This window comes from Typopeltis vanoorti, chromosome 16 (genome assembly GCF_054136105.1).
Source record: "Typopeltis vanoorti isolate ZY-2024b chromosome 16, IOZ_Tvanoo_1.0, whole genome shotgun sequence".
NCBI lineage: Eukaryota > Metazoa > Arthropoda > Arachnida > Uropygi > Thelyphonidae > Typopeltis > Typopeltis vanoorti.
Window position 1 is genome coordinate 112055949 of NC_143564.1, and position 25696 is coordinate 112081644.

At 36.6% G+C, this 25696-nt stretch overlaps 1 protein-coding gene across 4 annotated transcripts in view; it reads left to right on the plus strand.

The window, feature by feature from the left end:
- LOC150098266 (uncharacterized) overlaps positions 1–25696 on the plus strand; it is an 86054-nt gene that overhangs the window by 11574 nt on the left and 48784 nt on the right. Inside the window, exon 1 of one of the 4 annotated variants that reach the window (XM_090406456.1) lies at positions 3070–3188. The exons of the other annotated variants lie outside the window; for them this stretch is intronic. The gene's annotated coding sequence lies outside the window, so the exon portion shown is untranslated. Of the gene's footprint in view, positions 1–3069; positions 3189–25696 lie in introns of those variants that run through there. 4 annotated transcript variants of the gene reach the window in all.

The following is a 25696-nucleotide window of genomic DNA, read 5'->3' on the forward strand; positions in this document are numbered from 1 at the left end:
GTCTTGAGAAAAATCATTCCAATATTGTAGAAACATCAAAGTTAGTTACTTCAGTCATTTTTTTTTTAGCACGGAACTTAAGATGGAATCGAAAATTGTATAAGATTTATTTAAAAATAATGTAGAAAATGTAGAATCAACATATACTGAATTTCTATACATTGGAAACATTAAATGGCAAGAATATTAATTTAGAACCAAAAAATTTAAGAAACAACAAACACTGTAGTACCAGAGGCATTAATAACTGTGCTTTTTAAGCTTTTTAAATTTATTTAGCCTTGCAAGTTGGTTACACTGAGGTTACCTCGATATTCAATAAATTATGTTATTGCACATGTACTAAAAATAGGAGCTGTTTCATAAAATCTCATTATTTACTTAATTACTTTATTTGCCAGTTACTGACGAACACTGAAATTAGTTTTATTTCGCACATACCTTTATTTATACAAAATAAATAAATTTCATAACTGTCGGTGCTTTTTATCAACTTTAAATGAGAGGTATGTGTGTGTTATACCGTACTAGAAATGAGTCATTGCAAAATGGTCATAAATTAGGAACGACTTCTAAGCCATTGTTTTAAACATTCAGGCATCTCATTCAATCATAGGCGCTGTTGCGTGGGCTGATGGTTGAATACGAGTCATGTACTATTTTGTACAGTTATCACGTTACATATATGAATAGTTAGGGTCTAGATCATTTTAGTGGCAAGATTTAGACGACTCCAAATTATTCAAAAAGCAATAATTTGTACTATGACTGGATAAAGTTTAATAAAATTTGATATTTAATTATCTCTGCTAAAATGAATTATTATTATTATTATTATTATTATTATTATTATTACTGTCGGGACAGTTGTTAGGATAAATGTCGCTTCACAAGCACTATTTTTCTGCCTCTAAATTCAAGAAAATATGTAAAATGTAAAATTAAAACAAAAACAACAATTGTGCTTTTATATTTGAGATATAGGTTACCCCCCCCCCCCCTCCTTCAAACTTTTCTCTCCTAGGCATTGCCTTAGTTGATTCGTGGAAGTTCCTACAGATATTATTCACAAGATACCTATCATCCATCCCACAATGCATCCAAAATCTCATCAAGGAGGGCACAAACTAACATTCACAAAATACTTGTCACCTCTCTTTTTCTCTCTCTCTCTCTTGAAACTGATTCACCGACGAAGAAATGGCAAACATTTCAAGCAATCCATTCCACTCATTCAAACTGCAATAAATTAACAAGTAAATAAAATAAAATAATAAATTTAAATACATATGGCAAAATAATTAACAGTATCTAGAATACATATCTAGAAACGGCTCTGAATAATTGCTATTATAATAACTGAAGTCAGTAGATAAGAATGCTCTTGGGAAAAGACCAAACGTTTTATGACTATCTTGGATCATTTGCAAACTTGTTATTATGTATGATGTTTAAAATATATACATTTAATATACATTTAATTTTTACTTGTGATCTCACTTTACTAAAAAAGTGACACCATGCAAAAAATATTTTTTATCACTACTCCCTATGTATGATGCTTCATTTTTTTTAAAAATTCTAACTAGATTGTTGAATGCCTACTTTCCGCAGATCTGAAATAAATTTTAATATCTTTTATATCTTTTAATCTGAGCAACTTCTTTCTTCCATTGAAGTTATAGTTATTAGGAGTTAACATAATACATAACGGAGTTACAACATTGGTGAAAATTGATTTTGTATAATAATCCTTTTCAAACCTGAATTCATTTTTGAATTACCAAAAAAAAAAAAAAAAAAAAAAAAAGCCGTTAGCCCTCAAAAATTTGACGCCTCTCGCGGTTATGTTTATGATATGGCAGTTAAAGAGACATATTGCAAATATAAAATAAAATCAGGAAAGCTATAATTACGAAGTTAATTTACAGTGTAATTTTTTTAATAAAATCATTTTTAAGCAATAGTTACATATACATATATAAATATGCAATAAGCATTCTTGTATTTATATATACGGCTTTACGATAGCGACAATAAGAGGATGTGATAACTAATGACGAGCAGCTTCTATGGAAGAAGTGAATTTAATTTTTATAATGAAAACTAGTAGCAATGGGCAGGACAAGGCTCTCCCATCTACACGCACTTGTTAATGTGGCTGTAATTCCCCCGTGGTTAGCTAGAACGCTAGTCCATGGTGCAGAAGGAAGGAATACGCGGCAGGTTTTGAAGTCCTAATGGTAAGGTTATTTTTAGTCGTTTGTCCGTATGCGACAGATGCTGGCAACAAGAGTATACGTGATACTGTGACTCTCCACTTATTACATTAGACGTGTTCGTACTCTGTTCAGATGTGGAAAGGAATTTCTTGGAAATCATACAACGCTCAAAGTGGTTTCCCCCCCCCCCCTCTGTCTTTTTTAAAGCTAATATTGTACTGTAATTGCATGAAGTTTTGGGAAGCTAAATTCTCGGAAAACATGGGTATGGAATTATATGGCAATGGTACTCTTCTGCTTCGAGTGAACTTCAATATTTTGGCTAGAAAATATATATTTTCTAACCATCCTGGAAAGTCGTGTCTCTCTATTATTTTAATGAAAAATATAAAAAGCTTCTAACTGGTGAGGATAGAGATTTAAAGACAAACAAAGCTTGCCTTGTTTTGTATAAAATAATAATGGATTTGTTATAATTCCTTTTAATAAAATTTTTCAAAAAAGTTGAATGCGAAAACTGCGCTGATCGGAAGTATACCACTAAGTGTTTTAAACCTTAGAATAAATTATCAAGATATAGTATAATTAGATGTTCAATAATATATCATGCTTACTAATATCTAGCATGATACTTATACAGCAGATATATGTGATTAGCATTCGTTTTTATTACTTTATTTATACATTTTGATTACGCTGTAATAACTTCCAATCATTCTCCAGGGGCTAATATTTATCTACGAATAATTTTCTAACAGGACGGAAGCAACTTCGTATGTGTTCTTTTGCTAATCCATTGAACTTTGTTTTGTTAATAGGTCATGGGAAGCGAAAATGTTCTGATAACAAAAGCAGTAAGGAAATAGACCGAAAAATCAAGCACACGCAACGCGAATCGACTAATTTCGCCGGATATGTGAACGCAGACGAAATATATAGCTCCTCTGTGTAGAATAAATAATTACAGTAAGTTAAAAATTAATATAATATAATGCAAAGCATTTCCTCATCAGTATAACATTTAAAAAACATCAAATATTTTAGCTAAATCTCTCAATTTATAAGCAAAAAAGTAAACAGAAGTAACATACCAGAAAATTGGCGAATTCCGTGATACACTGCGGCTAAAATAAAAGTGAAAGTGAAATAGTCCGGAAGTTATTTTGTGCACGATATTTGTAGGATATTCGTTATAATTCACCATTTGCAACGGCAAAATATTGATGCATTTTCGAAAATAAAAATATTATTTTAAATATTTATTTTTAGATAAATGATTTTTATTATTTAAAATTTTTAAATATTAAATACTACTTTAAGATTATTTTAGTTTTTTAAATATTTTAATTTATTAAAATTTTTATTTTTATTAAAATAATAAATTTGAATTCATTTTCTTAAAAAACAAAATATTACAAGGATTTTAATATATATATATATATATATATATATATATTAAATTATTTATATATATATATATATATTAAATTATTTATATATATATATATATATATATATATATATTAATATTTATTTATTTGTTCTGTAGTTTTCGGTTAAATATCTTCTACCCAGTGCATGTGTAAACGAAGTGTTTTTTTATTTTATTTATCCTTTATTTTATTCTTATTTCTTTAATATCCTAAATATCCTTATTGCTTTAATATCTCTCTTGTTTATTTCTTATATCTCTCTTCTATATCCTATATTCCAGTATTCCTATTTTTATTATACCAAGGATCTCTAGATATTTATTTGAATTAGTGACTGCGCCTCCGGAAACCCTTTTATGGCATTAAATATTACTATTTTCGGTAGATATCATTCCTTACTCTTATATACAGTCGTGGCTATCCCTTTATCTAATTCTCGTATTGATTATCTATCTTCCTCGCTCACAAGCTCAGTTGCTTTTTTTTTAGAACAGTGCATCAAAGAATTAAAATATCAGGCAACACTCTATTAATATTTAAACAACAAAATTTTAATTCATATAAGACACATTTTTACACTGCAGTTTCAATAATAAAAGGAAACATCACAATTCAAATCTGCATAAATAGACTAGTTAAGTTCCTGCATTTTTTCATACAAATCATATCACATATTTGACTAATTTTCTTATTACAACAAAAATCATTTATACTGAGCAATGGTACCTGTTACTAAATTATTAAATCTTACTCATTGACCGCATAAACAATATCTTTTACACACACTTGCTCTTTCCTATCTGTGCAGAGAACATTCTATAGGCAAGTTTCAGCAAACAGTTACACTATGACTTAATTCAAACTACAAATTCTTGACACTTGATTACCTTTACACAATAAATAACGGAAAAAACTCACGTAGAAAGATTATTTATTAGTATAATTTTCGCCTGTGTGTCACAGGCATCCTCAGTACATTAAGCTCAAAATTAAACACTGACAATTCCAAAAAGCGCCACCTAAGTAGCTGGTGTAAGATAACTAAAAAGGTCAATAACTTTCCTAAAAAAAAAAAAAAAAAAAAATTTAATATAATAAAAAGTTTTTTTTTTTTTTTTTTTTTTTTTTTAGGAAAGTTATTGACCTTTTTAGTTATCTTACACCAGCTACTTAGGTGGCGCTTTTGGGAATTGTCAGTTAGTGTTTAATTTTGAGCTTAATGTACTGAGGATGCCTGTGACACACGGTGAAAATTATACTAATAAATAATCTTTCTACGTGAGTTTTTTCCGTTATTTATTGTGTACCGATATGTCTACTCACAGTTTACCTCTTTTAAAACTTGATTACCTTATAATCTTTAACTGTTAGATATGCCTATTTAGATCAGCTTCTACTTACAGTCCATTCATAAGTGTTCTCTTAAAAGCTCAAGGAAATTTAACAAACGGGTCAACTCACTTTATAGCTGCTACCCTCTGTGTACTTGGCTTCGAACTGGACTTCCGTTCCGTGTCAGGTTTTTTAAATACCTCTTTACGCCGGCGATGGGTCACTGGTGCTTCTAGGATACTCTGTCCTGCCGCACTTCGGGCAAAGATTATCGGCTTGTGGAATGCTTGCATGTGCATTGGATTAACGGAGCAATTTCTTCCCTCTGACAGCAGCTCCCAGCGAAGACTCGTCAATTCGTCATCGACTATCAGTTTTGCCTAGCGGATCGGCTCCTCGTCATCTTTCTTTCAGATCACTGGCATAATTTCTCCTGCCCTCGCGTCCTCAATGGCTTACATCTGCCAGACAATCACTGGCAACTTCGCGATTACGACCTCTGGATCTCTGACGAAAATTTCTCGAACCGATGATGCAATTAACGATTAACATTTCTGGCTCTAAGGGTGAAGCACAGCGCTTTTCATGTTCCCTGATATCTGGCATGGAAACCTTGAATGGAGAAATTTGTGAGCTAATTGCTCGCCCTGGGCGGGCTTGGAGGTTAAGTATCAGAGGGGGGGGGATTTAGTATGGCTTTGGGTCTTTTGTATTTGAAGCAGTCTGTGGCGTCGTAATTTGTAGCTAGTTGAACCAGTTCGTTGGGGTGTGCCGATGCTTTTTTGAAGAACTTTGTTGCTGTAGTTTGCAGAAATGTGTATATGTAGGGGACATCTGTGTCTCGATGGAGCTGCACAGTTCTAACGAACCATGGGGCGTTTAGGATCATACGAAGGCATTTATTCTGTACTCGTTGCAATTTGAGAATGTTAGTGTCAGCGGTATGACTCCAGGCTGGAGAAGCATAGGTGAGTATAGGACGGATCATCAGCTTGTAGATAAGTAGTTTGATTCTGGGGTTTAGTTTACTGGTCCTGTTGATCAGGGGATAGAGTTGAGCAATGGCTTTTGATGCCTTTGCGCAGAGAGCCTTGATATGAGAATTGAATGTTAACCTTTTGTCGAGTATTACGCCAAGGTATTTGACTTCTGTTTTCCAGGGGATTTTTGTGTTGAAAAGGAGGATGTCCTCTTTGGGAAGCATCGGTCTTCTAGTGAATAGTATGGCTATGCTCTTCTGGGGGTTTACTTGTAGTCTCCATTTAGAGAACCACTTCTCAATCTGTAGTATGTTTTCTTGTAGTTTGTTGATGGCTGCGTGTGGTTTTAGAGATCTGGTTAATACCGCTGTATCATCCGCATACAGGGCCAGGATGGATGACAATGGATTGTGTGGGATATCAGCCATGTATATGGAAAACAGAATCGGAGCTAGTAGTGATCCTTGTGGGACTCCAGCCATGAGACGTTTCTGGGCTGAGACTGTGCCGTTGCTCTTGATTTGCATATGCCTGTCGGAAAGGTATGATTTTATTAGTTGTACCATTTCCTGTGGTATTCCAGTTGAGATCATTTTATGTAGCAGTCCATAATGCCAGATTTTATCGAATGCACTGGCTATGTCAAGGAAGACAGCACCTGTGCATTGGTGCCAGTTATATCCTGTGGAGATATATTCTACTAATCTGTGTATCTGTTGGGTGGTGCTGTGGTACTGACGGAATCCAAACTGTTCTTTAGGGAGAATGTTTAGGTTGTGTACAGAGGTTTGGAGTCTGGTGAGTATAACTTTTTCTGCGATCTTGCCCAAGTTTGAGATGAGGCTGATGGGCCGATAATTTTGAGGTAAGCATGGATCTTTTCCTGGCTTATGGATTGGGATTATATCTGCCACTTTCCAGCTGGAAGGGAAATGTTTGAAACGGAGGATGGAGTTGATTATATTTGTAAGGTGCACAATGGCTATCCGAGGTAGCAACTTGATTATTTTGTTGGTGATGCCATCTGGACCAGGAGCCTTCTTGTTCTTTAATTTCTTGATTATGTCATATATTTCTGCTGGGGAAGTGGGTGTAATCTGTTTAGAGCAGCTTTTGGAGGGTTTTAATGAACACCGGATGTGTCGATGGATCTTGTAGATGTGATTGATGTCTAGATGTTCGTATGAGGGTTTACACTGCTTGTCTAAGTTTTTGGCAATTGCTTCTGCTTTATCTGCATCAGAGTGGATAAGACCCATGTCTGTCGAGAATGGGGGGAGGGTTTTGCTTTTGTTTTTGATGTTTCTTATCAGTTTCCATATGGAGTGATTGTCAGGAGTGATAGAAGTCAACCTTTTTTCCCAGAGTTGACTCCTATGTGCTTTAAGGGCATCTCTCACCTCAGAGTTTAATCTGTTCAGGATTCGTTTGTCTTGTGGTGCACGGGTATTATGAAACCTTTTTCTTGCTTTATTTTTCTCCTTGATTAGGTTCATGATGTCGTCTGGTAAGTGGTTGGGCCTGAGGGTAGTTGCGGCTGCAGTGACTGTTATGAGGGCTGTATTAATTTGTTGGGTAAGATCCTTAACAGCTGTTTCAATATCTTCTTTAGATTTTACAAGTGGTACAGGACCTATGAATTTTGGAAGTATTTTGGATAATTTATCCCATGATATGAATGCGTGTGGGGGATGGGACAGGTTTTCTTGGTTTCCCAGCTGTAGCAGTATAGGATCATGGTCAGATGAAAGGTCATTTAGTGTCATCAAACTGTGCTGGAGTCTCACATTCTGTAATATGACTATGTCTAAGACATCAGCAGTGCCATGTGTGTTGTGATGAGTAGGTTCAGTGGGACCTTCCACGACTGCGTAGCTTGATCCAGTATAGTTAGCGAGTGTATGACCATTTTTGTTGGTGGTTCGACTGTTCCAGGCAGGGTGTTTGGCATTCAAGTCGCCAGCAATGATGACAGGCTCTCCAATGCCAAGGATAGCATCCAAGTCCGAAGGTAGTAAAGATTTTAATGGAGGATTGTATGCTGCGTAGATTTTTAGTCTACCAGCCGAGCTTGTGAGAACCTCCACGCCTGTAACCTCAAGATTGGTAGTAGTTGGGATGTTTACAGTGTGGTGACTAATGTAGTTCTTTATTAAAATTGCAGTGCCTCCACCTCTGTAGCCTAACCTGTCAGTTCTATATATATCATATCCTCTGATTCTGGGGCAGTCAGCCGGTCTCAGATGTGTCTCACTTATCAAGATGATGTCTGGGTGATGTCTTTCGGTGAATTCTTGAATTTCTAATATTTTGTTTCTCAGGCCATTTGCATTCCATGCGACTATCTTTAGGGAATATGGGGTGATTTTGTGTCTATTCATTAGAGAGTGCAGCTAAGATGGACTGAGATTCATGCAGAAATCTTTTTGTGGAGTCTAATGATGGGTTTGCCTTTACAAAATCCTGTAGCATAATTGTAAGAGATGCATTGATGGTAGCTGCCAGATTTGGAGTTGATGTCCGAAGGTTCTGACCTTGCCTAGTTTTTGATGAGCGAGCCACATCAGCGTAGGATCTTGTCTGTTGTTGATGACAGGTTGTTTTAAGGGCCTCAGGCTGCGGAGTTGTAGTGGATGCTTGCGAACTGGTAGAGGAGTTATTCTGATTGCTAATTTCTGTCTGTCTGTTTTTTGGATGTTTAATACATCCTCTATAGTTGGCTGGGTGGGGTCCACCACAGTTGGCACACTTAGCCGGGGTGGATTTTGGCTTGGTGCAGGTGTTTGTGGGGTGGCTCTGCCCACATTTTAGACATTTGAAGTCTGCTCTGCACAGTTTCTGAGCATGGCCGAACTTCTGACAGCGGTGGCATTGTCCTGATGATGCCCTTTTTCTTAAGGGCTCTGGGCTAATCTTGAGGCCACAGACTGTTGTCAGGTTGTAAATATTTTTGTAGGCCTGGTGAATTTCTACCAAGACCAGTGGCATTGGAGTTTTATCAGCTCTGACCATTCTGCTAACTTTAACGGGTGGCAAGTCTTGGGAGCTGAGATCTTCGGCTATTTCGTCAGTAGATGTGTTTTCGGAAATACCTCTAAGTACCACCTTCAGGTTTTTCTCCGAGCTCAGGGAGAAAGTATGGTATTTAACCCCTTTTGAGTTCATTTCGTTCGTTAGCCTTCTGTAGTCCAATACCGTGGTGGGGTGGATTTTAATGCCATCGTCTGTGTTTTTGGCCATTTTGTAGGATATCTGTTGTTCCGCCATGGTTGTCCTAATAGTTGCCCACCTGTGTTTTTCACGAAGGATAATGGGGGGTACTTTTTCCTTGGTGGAGGCAGTCGAGCCTGAATCGGGACCGTCTTCTTCCATTTCGTTTTGTTTGGGTGGGTCTGTGGTTGTTCTGCGCTTCTTTCGCGTGCGGACATCCTCGAATTCCGAGGAATTTAAGTTCGTCGGGCGCAACTGCTCCTCCATATTAGCGGAGTTATCATCTGTAACGACTGTGGGGGGAAACGTATCATAAAGTTTTATTTTCCCTGGCCAGTCCGATGATGCGATCTTTTCGCCTACGCCTTTTATTCGGTCACTTCCGAATCCTTGTGCGGAGATATGTGAACCCTGAACATTTCGGCGAAATGCCTTGATCCTTTTCTTTGACTGACCCTTCCTTTGTTTTTCTCCTACACTCCCTAAATCCTATTCGTTCTGCAGCGGACATTCGTTTGAAGCTTTTGTCGGTCCACCTAGCACTGACCTTGAGCTTCCCATGTAGAACATGCACAAAGTTTGAAGTCTTTACAAAGCTCTTAGAATATACTGCTTTACTATTGGAAAGGTATTGCCTTAATACTATACCTTCTAGAATATTCCCTTATTTGGCATAGGGCACATACAAATTCTCATTGGGATTATTTACATATAACATGCAACTATTTACAAGTTAGAGGTCTTACTGAGCTCGACCTTGGTAAACCTTATGTTAAAATATTTAGACTTGTTATAGTCTAAATATTTTTACATAAGCTACATAAATATACATAAATACATAAATATTTTTACACATGTATGGTACAAATAGGGACAACGATAAGGGAATCAATCGAAGTGAATGAATGGGTTATCCCTCATGGTGTCACTTGCAAAATTTTGCGTAGTGTTTATGCAATATTCACCTCACGCATGAATATTGTCTACCTCTGGATACACTGATTTTTCAAGCCTTTGGGATACAAAACGAGACATATTCTTTATTTCTAAAGGCACGAGCTGAAGTAGTGACAGATACATTCAAATATTTTCTTCTCTTCTAAATTTTGGTAAACACCACATCCACTTGGCAGAAATAATACAATTGTTAAGGGCCTTGGTGGTAATTGTAAATACTCCATCCCATCGTGTTTCAAATTTAAGATGGTGAATGTTCTGTTAAACAGAATGAGGACATGTTGTTGGTATTTACTTGGATATTGCACTGGTTTCAAGCATCCATATATTTTTCATGCTTGAAGGTCTACTATAACATTCCATTTATAAGGAATTATCTTTTCATTCGAGAGCAAATACTTTTCAATTTTCGAGAGCCGCGTTTTTGAAAAAGCAGTATTTATGAAACTTTTTTTTTAATGTTTGGTAGCCTCTCTCTCTTGTAAAATCATTCATTTTTTCCCGAGGAAAGAAAAGTGAAAAAAATTAATTAAAAAAAAACGTAATCACAAATTGTGTATTACTTTATTATAAAATATTAAAAATAAAAATAAAAACATTTATTTAGTCGCAGAGAAAAGTCATTATTTACAGATTACGAAAATTTCGATCAAAGGCAAAGTATTTAGCTCCAAGATTATGATATAAAAATAGACAACCCTACTTGCACAGCAGAGAAAATTATATATTTCACTATTTATTCCTGTAGTAGAATTAAGAAATATCAATCCTTGTAAGAAGATTTTGCTAGAGGAATGAATTTTTTTAAACTAATTCGGCAAGATAGCCATACACTGCTTGGAAAGAAGTCAACGGACACCATAGTGTGAGAAAGAAACAGCCATGGCATCCACCTTAATAAGCTTATAATTTCTACAAGCGTACGATAGCGATCAATGGGAATTGATCACCATTCTTCCTTAGGCATGTAATGAGGTCCTGGACCGTTGTGGGCGGACGTCCCTTGACATTACCCGACACTCCAGTTTATCCCAAAGATGTTTAATAGGGTTGAGATTAGGGCTCTGTGGAGGCCAATCAAGCAGCAGCAGCCTTATAACACAGTGCACTGTCTTGCTGAAAGAGACAATGGTCAGTTCTGTAGAATCGCCACGAAGTAGGGAGCATTGCATTATTCAGAATATTCAGACACCTCTCGAAGTTCAGTATTCGTGGCACCACAGACAGAAGTCCGAAGCCAAAACAAGACCATGCCATCACATCTTATATATACGCTCTTTGCACTACTGCAGAAGACGCTGCATGTTGGTTCGGGTAATGTAGGACTTGCATATTTAAAAAAAATATGCAAGTCAATATGAGATCACTGATATCATACTGTTTGACCTAGAATGGCCCAATTTGTTATTAGCCGAACAAATAGGCTTGCAACATCCTATCATAATGCCTCTTTCAAACTCTGTTAGTTCCCTTCTTGCAGCTATTGCACTAAGATACATTTGTACTGACTTGGGAGCGTCATATTCTTCCAATTTATGCCGGCTACAAACAAGTGACTGACTCGTTACATGGAACGATGCACCTTGCCCATGGGGATGTCTGTTGACTTCTTTCTAAGCAGTGTATAGCTCTAATTTCTAAAAAAAAAGCCTTTTTATAAAATGACTGCAATGAACTTACCTTCTCTTGGCTTCTTACCAGCCAACGCGCTCAGTGCACCTCCAGTGATGTAGAAGTAAATGGTTTTATTATTCTTTACTATATTAGTTCCTTTTCCGTGAAACTGGTAATATCTGATAAAATTAGAACAGCAATCCTTTCTTCAATATAAAATCCTAATTTGATCCGTTAAAACCAAACGGCCACCTAAAATATTCAAGAGTTTATAGACTGGTGTGACTACAGGACATTATACTATGGATAGACTGAGAAATCAATGCATAATTTCTCAGATATTGATCAATGCATTGAAGATTTATTTATTTATTTAGCGTTCGGCACATTCAGTAAAAGTGATACAAAATAAAAAGGCATATAAGCATGAATATAAAAACTATAATCCCAATTCCAAATTTTTGATCCAGTGTAATGCTAATGGCTCAGCTTGGAGAAAATCGGACCAGTCAACTTGATAAGCACGCAGGCTGCATTCAGTAGTGATGTGACGAATTGTTTGTTTAACAGCACTGCAATCAAGTTCAGGAGAAAGGCACTCTTCCCACTTCAATAACAATGCACGTATTCTGCAGATCGTACGAATCCTATTCAGGGTCACCAAGTTATACGACGAAGTTCAAGAACAGAAAATTGATTACTAATACCTCGAAATCACATTTGTAGTTGAAGATCGTGTATTTGTATCCTACCATTTTGTACATTCATCTCTACAGATGAAATTATTTGTAACTAAGTTTTCTGCTTCGCATATTGGTGGTCTGCTAGATTATAATCGACTGATTCTCAAATCTGGAATGCCTTTTGTGTACAGGGGAGAAGAGGATTATTACTTATCTTCTTGCACTCTCGAAGAAGATCATGAGCTCTAGGAAGGTGTGGAGGAAGATGTTGCTCAAGTAGGAAGCCAATACTCGTAAATATTCATTGATCTAATTGTATATATCAACTGCAGAGTGTTATTAAGCTGAGTATCGATGAACTTTGCCTATATGGACTATTGAGTCGAACAGATGACAAGTATTCAGCTACGAAGAATACCAGACTTAGAGTGTATGATTGTAAAGTGGTAGCAAAGTATCCCAATTACGAGTCGTCATTTTAGCTTTCGTATTTTCCACTTGTTTTCTATAGAATAGTGTGCAGCCAGTGTGATACCTATATATTTGGGAAACTTGTTACACCGTAATATAGTACTATTTAAAGTGGCCTGAAGTTCTGTTCTGGGAGCCTATTGCTTAGATGGAAGTAGGATATTTCAGTTTTTATCTACATTTGGACATGGTCTCCATTTCATAAAGTAATCCCCAAGAGTTCCTAGGTCGGACGTTAATGAATTTCTTCTATATTTTTAAATGAGCTGAGTGTAGTAGCAACGGCAATGTCATCAGCGTAATTGAATTTTCTGACTTGTGTATCAGGGAGTTCCGAAATATACAGTTTTAAAAGGAGACGTTTTCTGTTTACTATTTTTTTCTCTAGAGTCACTTGAAAATATTTGTTGCTTAGAATATTGTTCACTAGATGTATTTTAGTTAGACAAGGGATGACTTTAATAAATTTATATATTAACTCTTTCATCTAAACTGTGTAATAAGATAGTGTGAGAGCGATGAATACTGCAGCTGTTTGCAGTTGTTTTTGAAAGCCTGCTTCTATAAATGATGTCAAAGATAGCACCTAATCACAGCAGCTGCGGTTGGGTTTATGAAATTTCTTATAAATATCATTAAAACTTAGAGCTTTTCCGGTTTTTACGTCTTTCAACGCTAAATCAATGTCGTCAATTGAGAACGATCTTGAAAATTCCGATGCGGATGGGCAAATTGATTTAAGTTGGTGAAGTCTTCTTTTAATAAGTTTTGTACGTTTTTTTCATTGAAGTGAGGTGACAGCTCTATCATCACATGGACTGTTCTCAGATGATCCACATGATACCTCGACAGGCACCAAGTTTTGTACATTAAAAACCAGAAAGAAAAATCTAGGAATCATTGGGCATGTTATTAGATCCTATACATCTAAATGTTAATGCTAGCATGAATTTATCTTAATGCTTCCTAGCTATGGTCAGCTAAGCACGCAAACGAGAGCATGTCAGCACGCATTGTTAACACAGTGCCAATAATCTAAATGCTACAATTTTTTTTTTTTTTTTTTTTTTTGTCGACATGCTAATTTTTTACTTTTTTTTTCTTCTCTCATGCCGAAATGTACTGTAACTTCTATACTTCTATCGGTCATTGTCTTATAAATGCTTGTATATATTGGAATAGAATATTATATTGCTGCAATACTGAAAATCGTTGACAAGCAGAGATAAAAATTGGTAACTCCATTGTATAAAGTAACCTCGGAGAGAGTATAGAGGCGGATATCGAAAACGAAAACAGGGCTATATAGTGTTCGTTATCAGAATGGATTGAGGATATGTAAACTGCAGAATTTGGTGGATAAAAGATGAACAGGAATATTTAAAGTGTTGATAGATATTTACTGGACTGACACTTGGGATATTTACCATATGGTAGAAAAAGGGGAAGGAACAGAAACAATGGGCCCATCTCCAGTAGTTACGAAAGTGATAAAAGGATGCGAAGTGGCTTTTTTCATGGGATGTGATTTGACCATGAGATTGTGATGAAAATGCAGACGGTAAACGGGTTGAAGAAATTATATGAGAGGTTGTGTTGCCTAAGATAGGACTCCCGCGATGAATCTTGTGACTTGAATAGTCCTGAATAATAACAATAACAACAAGAAGAAATATTGATAGCATTACATAAAATTGTAATGCTAATTAGCTGTTCCCATTACTAGCATTCACGGGTAACACATTATTATTGCACTTTACGATAAATAAGGATCCTTCTATCTTCTATGTTTAAATATTTCTGGTTAATGATCATTAACCAGAAATAACAACGAGATAAAGAACAATGCAAAGAAAGTAAACTAGTAAACCACATTTTACTTCCCCAGTATTTACAATAATTCTTACAGGCCACAAGATGATTGCACTAAGTGAGTTCATTCCAGCCCAGTGGCCTTTTTAAACTTACAACACCTTCGTAATCCTTGTCTCTAATTATTATTTCTATGGAACCCAGTTTTGGGACTATAGTGGCTTATTTTAAAAAATAATGCTAACAATATCAAGTAATAAGGATTATAACAAAGTCAAAATGACCATATTCAAAGACAGTTAAACTGTTAAACTGATAAAGCTCTGATCAGAGCTTTATCCACCTTTACCAAGAGTTGCCTTGGACTTGCAGGCTCAAACTTGACTTTCTTGTCTGTTTGCTTACTTGGGAAATAGGATTAAAACCAAGTTTATATAAAATTACTTGGTATCTTGAATGCATAATATACCTAAGTTAAAAAATTTTCTACATCTATCTCTCATCCTGAGATTTTATATTTATAAGGTCAAAGCACCTTGTGGCAACTTGTTTTGGTAAAATACATAATGAGCTCTGCATTACTTCATCCTTAGCATTTTCAGGTCTGGCTCCCACTGAAGAGACCTCAATAAAGGTCGAAACCGGTATGGGTAGTGACCATTGCCTTTAATGTTTAGCATCATACATCTTCCGCAAGGGGAGGTGCTTTACATTAAGGGAAAAATACTAAGGAAAGTGATCAGAGCTTCATCCACCTTTATCACGAGTTGCCTTGGACTTGCACTACTTGCAAGCGCAAACTTGACTTTCTTGCCTGTTTGCTTACTTTGGAAATAGGATTAAAACCAAGTTTATATAAAATTACTTGTTATCTCACATATATATATATATAATATTCCGGGGAGACTGTTTGAACGGATATCTAAAAATCCTATGAGATGATTTTTTTTTTCTTTTTAATAAATTTTTAAAAATTTTTTCAACAATTAGCTGTAACTTGATTATGACAATGTTTTGAAAAAGTATAATAAAAAACGATAAAGATTATAATTTTATTAAAAATATAATTCTGACTCCCCCCCCCTCCACATAGTTTTTCTCGAAACATAGTTTGATTATCACTGTTCTAGCATAGCAAATGCCCAGCCAACGAACTGCATTTTAACCGTCCGGTAGCTGTTGTTTCCTTTGCCACTCCCCTCTGTCTCTCTTTCTCCCAGAACCCGTTTTAGGTAGGGTAGCAAAATACTAATTTCTTTGTTTTCAACAACAATATTATTTTGATTACAGACTAAGGTTTATATATGAGATAACCAGCTGGGTATCTTATATTATGAAAATAATATTTCGCTGTATCATATTATTTATAAATAATATGATACAGTTATTTATTATTGCTGTATTATGCGAGCTCAGGTCACCACCCCACTTCCTGAAATTCTCAAAGAGTCTCTCTCCCACGCACATAAAAGCAACTCTTATTTTCTGCATGGAGTTGGCGCAACGTGGGAGTCATAGAATGGATCCTATCCTCAAGCTTCATATTGCATTCCCCCAATCCTTATTATAGCCTGGACATTATTATATCTGCTCCTCACCAGACATGCCAAAAGTCACACCTAAAGTAGACCGTCGATGACCAACAGCAGGAGACTTAATGCCAATTTATTGTTATAACCGGTAATACTTTAGTTGTGCTCAACTCTGACGTTCGTAACGAGTAATTACATGCGTATGTAATTATTAATTGAACAGACACTTCAAGTATCTTTATTAGAGAATTCTGATGAAGATACTTGAGGTGTTTGTTTATTACTCTTTCACCCAAGTGGGATATAGCTTACCAAAGTAGAACCTTCAAACCTTACTCTGCCAACCAGTGGAGGAACGGTAGTCTCACCACCCCTCCCATAATACACAAATTTAATCCGAACGTTTCGGAGAATTTCTCTTCTTTGATCGAACTGAAATGTTCTGCATATCTACTTGGTGTGCTGTGCCCCGTTAATAACAAATCGATCTGTTCGTCTCGGGAAATTACAACTCTGCTCTCATCTGCAGACATTTGCTCACAGTCGAATATCTCAAACTTCTTCATGCACAAATAAGAAATCATCGTCTGCAAAGATCTTCATCACTGTTAAAGCAACAATATACAGTTTTTACTTTCGACACACCAGAATATGCATTGCTACATCTAGGGAGGCAGCTAATCATCTTCTTGAAGTCGTCAAAGAGAAGATGAGAAGCTGTCTTCTCCACAAGCATAATCACAATAGTGAAATCATTTACCTATTTTATCAACAATGCACTGAAAGAAATCAATTCCTAACCAAGCAAGGCAACAAGATCGCAATTCGCAAGAAGTCTCCCTCATACGCACATTAAAGCAACTCTTATTTTCTGCATGGAGTTACACTAAAATTAGAGTGGGGGGGAGAAGATTTTCTGCATGTAGAATAGACTGGAATGACGCGAAAAAGAAATGAACAAGGAACCTAAAATTGATTTTTCTTCAACCTCGTAACTATTATAGACAGCAATTAATATCTATGTAAACTCTTCTTTGTAAAAAAACTCTGTAAGGTAAAGAAAACAATAAAGAAAAAAGAAAAGAAAAGGTATTAAGATCTAAATCTTCACCGATTGGGATGTTACGAAAAATATAAGTTGACCTGCATTCCTAATTCATCTTTTATACAATCAGATTTCGCTTTTTTATTTTTTTAGATGTGATTACAGCCAAAGAAATTAACGATATGAGATCAGTGAATTATGTATGTTAATTGCGTGTGCTTCTGCTCATTTTAAGGTATTGTGGGAAAACTCTTCCATCTCATGTATAAAAATTCATAAATTCACATGGTTATTCTCGAATTGGATCTAGAGAAAAATGCTTAATCCTAAGCCAATCTTATTTCAAAACGGATTCGTTTACTGATATTCTTAACTACGAGCTCAAAAAGTGACACTGCCGTGGATTTTAAAGTTCAGAATATTACTTTCTTTCTTAATCCTCCTCCTCTTCTACCTATTACGGTGTCGAGGTTTCTTATTCTTGCAACCGTAACCTTCTCGAGGATAAGGTGGTTGGCCCTATGCCTCCTGGTGTGTCCTATGTTTGAATGCGTGTGTTCATGGGGCCGGTTTGCCTGTTCTAGGAGACGAAAAACCGAGTTTCCGGGTGAAAAAACCCCTACCTCCGATGAGACCGGCTAACTCACCTTTCGTCGAAAGAGACTAGATAAAGGTTCTTCATGTTATTGACGGCAATCGAACCCTGGTCTTTCCGACCAAAGGGCTTCGTCTTTAACGACTGAGCTACTACTACTACTAATTTAAAGAAATACATCTCTTTGATTTACAAAATACAATAAAAAATTAAATAAAATGTATATGACAGGAGGTTGTGTCATACCTTTTGTAACATCTGTAATCTGTAACAGTAACATAGCCGCTCGGCTATGTCACTTGCAGATTGTGTGGGTGTGTGGGTGCGCCACGCGCGGTGGGTCAAGATATTATGTCAGGTCATTTCTTTTTATTTTTTATTTTCTATGCGAATCCCACCCACGGGAATCTGATAACCTATAGTAAATTATTATTGGTATCGTGAATGGATTAAGGTTTAGGTAATCCTGATACTTTTGGCTAGAGACTAAATAGTGGAATTTAAGCCACTTCGGACTTCATAAGCAGGATGGTGATTTCACACCAAACATCCATGCCTACTGTGAGAATCGAACACTAGTAGAAATCTAACTTACTCACCTTAAATGAAAACGGCTTTATAACAATTCCTTGCTTCCTAGATCGGATTCGAGCCGGTCATTTCATGCGTTGGACATCGTCTTTACTGACTGTGGGATTTGTCCCAAGTGATCGTTACTTCGATAGTCTTGAGATGTTTGTCTTTTATAATTTCTGGAGAAGACATGTCAGTTAGGAATTCGAGCCCTTTTCGGGAGAATTCCTCCCCTTAGTAATAACAGTCTTGCCCGTATGTATGCTAAAGTGTTTATTATGATCGTTTTTGTGCAGGTGCATGATGGAGACTTGCTCTTATGAATATCTATTGTTATTTAATGGTTCTCACTAGTCTAGTGAGTCATGATTGTATCTAGCGAAGTCATTCTATTGAGATCATCATACCAACAGCATTGTTTTCTGTCTAAGAGAGATTAGATGTAAAATTTTTAATTAGCGACGAATGCACTTTTTTTTTTTTTGACATTCTCCATGATTGTAGCGTTTAGCATGCAGCATGACCCCATTTCGAAGTTTAAGCTGCGCATAAAATAAACAATTCCGATTCTGTTTGTTTGGTTTTCGCTGATAAATGAATTGATTTATTAACACATCTGTATATCTGTTTTCTAACCCCCCCCTCCCACACACACACACACACACACACACAAAAAAAAAAAAAAACACTACCGAATCTCGTTAATCACAATGCTCAGAACATTCTTACTGATTTTTTTTTTTTTTTAATTCTGTATCTTTTTGTCAGTATGGTTTTTAACACATCGTTTGCAATTAGTTCGAATGCAACTGGTAAACTTTTTTGTTATTTTTCTCTCCTTTTGGTCGTTTCCATTTAATTGACCCTATTCACCTGGATTCCTTCACATAATAAGAAATAATACTGATTTTCTTCTTGTATTATATTCTTTATATTTTCTTTCATCATTATAGAATTAAGAATTATATCATTCCTGTATTTTTTGAAAGAGTTAGCTGATTAGATAAAATCTTTTATACTTTATCTTTCATAACACATGTATCCGTTTTCTCTTCTTCCGTGGAAATTGTTCATGAGCTCAGCAGAAATACATACTGACTCAATTTCAAAGAATCAAACGAAGTTATGCGTTCCGTGACATCCTGAATAAAAATGATATTCCATGATATTGGCGTGGGTAGGAAATCCATGATATAATTATTTACATGCTCATATTAAACTGAGGAACCGCAACAACAAATATAAACACGTGCAGGAAGATCACAACAGTTGAATAGAACTTTTTTTTTTTTTTTGGCATATGTATTGCATCTAATTTTGTTTTTCCTGATTACAATTAAATGGTCCAGTTATGGCGAAAAAATATTATGCTTCATCGATGTTTATATCAAATATCGCTAAGTCATTAGAACGAAATTCTAATAGAAAGAATCTTTCAAGCTGTTTTATAACTTGGGACAACATCGACAACGAAGTTTACTAGCCTATCCCAATGAATATGAATTCAGACAAGGTTTTGAAGTCATTACGTGTTGTGTGTGTGTGTGTGTGTGTGTGTGTGTGTGTGTGTGTGTGTGTGTGTGTGTGTGTGTGTGTGTGTGTGTGTGTGTGTGTGTGTGTGTGCGCGCGCGCACTGGTTTTCGTAATCTTCTAAAAGTAAGAAAGATGTATCAAAGTAAGTATATAGATGTATCTATATACATATAGTCCGCGCGGTTAGCCTAGTGGCTTTGCACTTCGCAACCATATGCCTGGGGAAGGAGTGTCCTAGGCTCGATTCCCGTCCACGACGTGAGGAGCTTAAGGATCTTCCTCAGCCATAGCCAAGTTAGCCGGTCTTGGGCGTCGGCCGCAGGGTTTTTTCCGCCAGTTTATCTGGGGTTTTTCATCCCGCAAGCAGGCAAACCGGCCCCGTGAACACACAGGTTACAGTCATAAATACTTACGGCAAGGAAGGCAACGGGAAACCACCTTGCTCATAATCATCTCTCCCTAGAATGGTAGCATTTAGCTACCCTCCCGCGGCCGTATGGCAGATGGGAACCAGAAGAAGAAGATATACATATAAAGATACAAGGCATGTTCAAAAAAAAAACCGAACTTTTGCTAAAGACTTTATTGCTCATATTACAACATTTTAAGCACTGTCCTCTTCAAAGTAGTCCCACCCCCTCTTCTGGCGATACACCATTCCCAACTTCTTCCATTGTTGGAATGCTTCCTGGAACGCACTTTCTGTGATGGCGCGCAGTTCTCTTATCGCATTTTCTTGAATCACCTCTATGGTTTGGAAACAATGTCCTTTCAAAGTGGTTTTAAGTTTGGGAAACAGGAAAAAGTCTGCTGGGAATAAGTCCGTAGAATAGGGTGGATGGAGCACAACGAATCTCTGATGTTTTGCAACATCACCTGGATGTTGCACCCGTGAGGCAACATCTAACTCTGGTTTTTCCACAATTCAGGCCTCTTCTTGCGCACAGCATCCCTCAAACGCGCTAAAACTTCGTGGTACAACTCTTTGTTTACCATCTGACCACGTAGTGCAAATTCATAATGGACAATGTCTTTCCAATCAAAAAGCACAACCAACATCAGCTTGATCTTTGATCGACTCATCAGTGCTTTTTTTGGTTGAGGAGACCCTTTCCCCATCCACTGCGACGATTGCATCTTGGTTTCAACATCATAGCCATAAACCTCACATCTCAATTTTACCAACTTTGCAGCAAAATTTCACACACACACACACACACACACACACACACACACACACACACACACACACACACACACACACACACACACACACACACACACACACACACACACACACACACACACACACACACACACACACACGTTGTTCTTCAAGCTCTTTCATTGTCACTAATCCGACGAACAGCTTGTGAACGTGCTCACTTCAGCGGATGTAACTCGACGACTAAATGCCCACAGCAGAACGGGCAAATTGCAGTTTGTTGTCAAAACCTGCTGCTAGGTGCGCTCAGTAGCCGCAGCGCGCTTTCTGTGTCGGTCGGCGTGCTATTTAAAAAGTTCGGTCTTTTTTTGAACACGTCTCGTATATAAATATAAATTATCCTGTTATAGAGTTAACAAATTTTAATCGATAACCATATATATCAAATTTCATCAAACTATTCGAAATAATAGTAAAAATTTTGCTCTTGCTAATTGTTTACTATTCACACTTCGCTAATAAAAATCATCTGACTTACATCTACTACAATTAAGGTGAATGAACATACTTTAGTATATACGTATATAGAAAGCTCATTGAATTCCATCCTACTAGAGTGAAATTATCACTATCATTTAGAAACGTTTTGCTAATTTTTACCTCTGCAAATGCTCGAGTGAAACGAAATCTGAGATGGCTCTACAAATTTTAGGGAAGATTCGAACTCTGAATTTCACTAAAATCTACTCAGGCAGTGAGGAGTAATATGTGTATGGATGGGCAACTCTATTTTTTTTTTCAAATGGCTTGCTCATTTTACTAAACAAGACACCTCACAAGATAACCATCATTAATTGTTTGACTCTATATGAAATACTTTTTTTTTTAATCGAACGTGTTACATTTGTTTGGCTGGTTATTATTTTATGTAAGATTCATTCACGGTAAGTATAATGATGCTATATATTTTTTTTTATTTGCCTCCCACCCAGGAAAGGCTATCATCCTATAGTACATTGATGATGAGTAATCTGGAGATTCTACTCTAGAGGCCAAACACGGTACTTTTTTTTAATCCACTTCGGACACCTAATAAACAGGGTAGTGGTCTCACACTCAATAATAAAATTCATTCTTTTTTTATAATGGCCCCACACATGAAAGATCCATCCGAAACTTGTTCGTCCAAGACGGGTTGAACCTCTGATTAGGGGTGATCGGCAATTAATGCAGCCGGCTTTCCATTCCTCTGCTACATCCCGAAGGATGAGTATTTTATGTCTATAGATATGCGTGCTCAGTCCGCGCGGTTATCCTAGTGCGTGTGCGCTTCGCAACCATATGCCTGGGGGAAGGAGTGTCCTAGGTTCGATTCCCGTCGGTGACGTGAGGAGCTGAAGGAGCTTCCTCAGCCATAGCCAAGTTAGTCGGTCTTAGGCGTGGACAGTAGGTTTTTCCCCCCAGTTTATCCTGGGGTTTTCATCCCGTAAAGCAGGCAAACCGGCCTTGAGAACTCAACACTACAGGACATAGGATACACTGGGGCGTAGGGCTGACCACCTTATCCTGTGAACGGTTTGAGGTCCGATGAGTAATAAACTCTCTACACTGCAATGAGATATGTGTGCTCACGGAGCCGGTTTGCATGTTTTCAGGGACGAAATACCTGAGTTTCTGAGAGAAAACCCTCCATCTCTGTATGAGACTGACTAATCCACCATGTGACTTAAAGGACCTGATAAAAGTTCCTCACTTCATAGACGGGATTGATTCGAACCCAGGTCTTTCGAACCAAAGGGCATGTCTATAATAGCAGCCGAGCTATGGAGGTTCCCATTAAAGGTCACAAGACCTATAACACAACATCACCATGCTTGGGCAGGTGATTAAGCAGAAAGACGTAATCGATTCATATGTTTCATAAAAAGTTGGGGATTATACCCATTAAGAAAAACAGCATGAGCGAGAATGTTCCATATAACAGAGGTAGAGAGAATGAAGGAAGATGATAATTTCTTCGGTGTGTTTGGAGTTGGACAGTGTATGGGTGTTGACTAGTGATCAGAAGAAAGGGGATGAATGGTAGTGGCCAATTCAGTGGAGCAATCCCATGAAAGTACCTATAGAAAAGGAATAATTCGGAAACAGAGCACCTGTGAGAACGTGACTGAAGGGATTAAGCAGATCGTCTTCTATATCATCAAGAATTCTTAGGAAGGTTTTGGGCGTGAGAACAATATTCCAAGGTTGATCTGATCACATTTATGAAATATTAGGAGTTGAGTAGGAAAGAAATAATGTTTTGAACGAAAACGAACAAGGTTTTAGAGGCGGATGAGGTTATGTTACAGTCATCCCAAGAGAGGAAAACTGATCTTGTCAAAAGTAAGTTGGAGTGAAGTAGGATCTTTTTTGCGAGTAATAAAGCAGAACTGAGCTTTATAGCATTGAAATTCGCCAGATTGTCTTCACTCCAATTGAGCATAGTGAGGTCAGTATTTAAATTGGTTATGGAAGATCTTAAGTCTGCGATCATTTGAGTACTAATAGGATTTGAAAGACTTCAAATCTATTCATAGACATCAAATCCCAGGATACTCCGGCATTTATAAATAAATCTGATGAGTGGAAATCACCCCATGGCACGCAATGAATGAATGAACAGAGAGGAAGCTGGCAATCCAGTCACAAAAGCCAGGAGGGAGATCATAGGATGATAGCTTGTTAGAAGGCTACGGTGCCAGCCATGGTCAAATTCCCTTTAAAATATCTAGAGCGACCACATAGGTTTCTCCAAAGCTTTCGATGGCCAGTGTCCAAAAGTGGGTAAGGTTAGCGATGAAGTCTACTGTAGAAGGAGAATGACAGAATCCATAGTGGTGATCCCCAATTAACTGATTAGTCTCCAGGTAGTGAAGAAGTTGGTTATTGATGACTTTCTTCATCACTTTCAAGAGTAGTGGGATGACAGCAATGGGACGATAGTTTTATGGCTGACTTTTATCTCTTTATAGGTAGAGTTTACGTTGCTCTTCAGCAAAGAATTGATTATTTCTTATCACACCTTGAACTATATCATTTATATATATATTAAACAACAGTGATTCCAGAACAAAACCTTGCGGTACTCCCACCAGTCACCTTCGTTTTGGGGGAGAGGGGGGGACACTAGATAGCTACTATTAGTCTGTCAAGTCATCTTAGTTTTAATTTCTTCAGACCAATATTAGGAAAAATAAATATGGCTGTAGTACCAAAAAAATAATAGGGCGCCATAAAAGAACTAAGTTAAATTGCTGTGCTTATGAATGATGTCACTATACGATATGCTACTACAAAATGACATATTGCATATTACAATATTACAAAGATTCATGAAAATCCTTTTCGCGATTTTCTTCCTGACCGTCAAAAACAATTTACCCCCCCCCCACGTTGTGCATAACTATTTTGCCCCAAAGATATCTTATGTTACTTTATTTGGAAACCTCCCTAAATCCTCCAAACAGCATAGGAAGACTATATCTCTATAGTCTTCCTATGTCCCTAAAAGCAACAAAATAACACGATGCTGTTTTAGTGAGAATCATACGATGCTTTTTCAAAGTTGATTATATTGGATCTAGTAATTATAATCAGTAACTCAGTGTTGAGTAAGCTTCGTTTTGTGATTAAAGTTGAAAATGTACGGAATAAATTTGAAATTTTAACATCCACTAAATGTATTTAACTTTAGAATGTATCGTGTCGTTTCTTTTTTTTAAACAAAAAAAAAAAATAATTAGAAACTATGGTATTTAAAGTATTGGCGTTGTCCAAAGAGAAAAGCCAACTTAGAAAAGCATATGTTTTTCTAAGTTGTATTTTCACATATTTTGCTCACGACTCACGTCGTGAGCAAAATGAATTTTCCAAGAAATACTTATCTGGTATGTACTAAGAATAAAGATGAATTTCCTGTGCTCTCGATTCCTTTTCCTGTTGTACTGCGAAGCTCGATTTCCTATTAATGTGTTGTTTCGATCAGCAGGCATGAATAATATTTGCTGAGTTAAGAAAATCTCTTATTTATTGGAATTTAAATGGAGATTTATTTATTGGACTTGTATCGATATTTATTTATTAAATTAAATAATAAATGAACATTTATTATATTTGAGAAAGAGTGACTGTAACAGTAGATATAATAATTTGTTAATAAATTAAGAGAATCCCAAATAAAGCCAAATGTACAAATGATCTTACCATTCTTATCAATATTCTATTGATAAGAATGGTAAGATCATGCTAGAAGCAGTGTCTTAAAAAGATTGAAAAGGATGCAGTAAATTGTTTAATGGTAGTTATGTAGGCTAAGAATGAGATGCAGAAAAAATTAAGTCATGTTCCTAGCATTAAAATTTTATGAGCAGTCAAGTATGGCAACAAAAATATACATCAGCTTCAACTTTTGTTAAACGCAATTTTCAAACAGAAGGTTTGAAAATTTCGTGCTGAGAAAAATGAACGGATGTGTGAGCAGATGAGGAGTAGAATACA